This window comes from Periplaneta americana, chromosome 16 (assembly GCF_040183065.1).
Source record: "Periplaneta americana isolate PAMFEO1 chromosome 16, P.americana_PAMFEO1_priV1, whole genome shotgun sequence".
In the NCBI taxonomy this organism is placed as follows: domain Eukaryota; kingdom Metazoa; phylum Arthropoda; class Insecta; order Blattodea; family Blattidae; genus Periplaneta; species Periplaneta americana.
The window spans coordinates 189,473,792-189,475,433 of NC_091132.1; the positions used below are offsets into that span (position 1 = coordinate 189,473,792).

The following is a 1,642-nucleotide window of genomic DNA, read 5'->3' on the forward strand; positions in this document are numbered from 1 at the left end:
TGTTTAATTCATATAAAGAATATAGCAGTTTAAGTATAATAACTGAGAACTATATGCAGATTATGTCAAGCTACATTACGTTCATCGAGAACTACATTGCATATAACGCTTGTATAAGGGTTTTCGATCATATTGTAATAGTTAATTAAATATCTATGAATTGTGTAAAGACATCCAGTGAGTAGTTGAACGTAGGGTAGACATAAGAGGGCTGAGTGAGGATACCTCGGCATACTTACCTGGCGTAGGGGTTACCGTGATCATGAAGGCGGTTCCCCCAGGGTGAGGCCCTTCCATTGCACTGCGGTTGGGTTGACCCCTGCGATTGCTCCAAATGTGAGTAACTCGGGCGCGTAATTTTTGGTAGTCGGGACTGCGTTCGCGCTGTCCCGGAATTATATCAAATACTGTATAGAGATGGGTCGGTGTCGTTCATTGATGCGAGCTAGCTCTTTGACTCCCGCTCCGTTTGAGGAGTCGTTCATTGAGAGTCGTTCAAAACAGCGGAGCGGTACCATGCCCTCCCTCTTTCTCAACCAGCTCGCTCCTAGTGATCACTCATCCCACGCTTCACCACCGCACCGCTCCGACTCTAATACGATAACTGCAGAGCGGGTTGTTAACTGTGTGACATAATACACATGCTTCTCAATAGATGCCATTGCAATAGACATTCGAATCGGTTTGCATCGGTCTGTGAATGCGGAGAAAAGCTTCTTGTACACGTACAGTAAGGTAAGTTTCCATGTTATCCCAGAGGGAGAGAGCCCATTTACATTACTTACGCTATTTTACGAACCAGTAACAATCGTGAAGTATCGGTATATAGTATAAACAGATCAATTAAAAACGGTTATGAAAGTGTTGGTAAACGGGGACGTCGCTAGGGGGGTGCGAAAGGGTGCGCAAGCACCCCATAAAAAATCGGAGCACCCCTTTCCACACTCCAAAGGGCAACTTATTAACAAAATACTAGGCATAAATTATTTTGAAGAACAAAAACAAACAAACAATTTCTTGGATGTGAAAAAACTGCGTCCCATAGTGTATCGTAATGGATTGAATAATAATAATAATAATAATAATAATAATAATAATAATAATAATAATAATAAACAGATGTATAGTATGCGCGCAATTGCATGAAAGAACATTTTGAATTTTTTATGTACCACATTTTTACAGCTCGCACTCCATTTTTAAATCTCGCACCCCATCCGCACCTCCCTTGCTCTGATCCTGGCGACGTTACTGTTGGTAAAGTAGTATAAATAGCAATTATGAAAGTGTACAATGGTACATAAAAACGGCTAATGTGCAAACATGATCTATTTAGCAATAAGGAGAACAGAAACACGACAATAGGCAACGTTTAAACGTGTCTGCATTGAAGCGCATGACCACACTGACAGACGTGCTGCGTATCGTTGTGATCAGGGATTATATACAGCTGTAAAGGAGCTGTGGAGCGCTGTGCTGTTGTGGAGGGAGCGGAGAGTTGGGAGTGAGCCAGAAGCAAGAGAGCGAGGTGAAGTTGCCTTGCTCTCCCAAGAGTAGGGAGCGAAATGCAATGAACGACTCGCTCTTTTGTAAGGAGGGAGCGGAGAGCCGCTCCAGAGCGGGAGTCGTTCATTCGAAACGA

The 1,642-nt window shown here is 43.1% G+C and overlaps 1 non-coding gene across 1 annotated transcript; it reads left to right on the forward strand.

The window, feature by feature from the left end:
* Positions 1 to 231: 231 nt before the first annotated feature.
* On the forward strand, positions 232 to 393 carry LOC138692306 (U1 spliceosomal RNA). Its single transcript, XR_011330058.1, has one exon. It is a non-coding gene; the product is annotated as a U1 spliceosomal RNA (small nuclear RNA).
* The last annotated feature ends 1,249 nt before the right edge of the window (positions 394 to 1,642 follow it).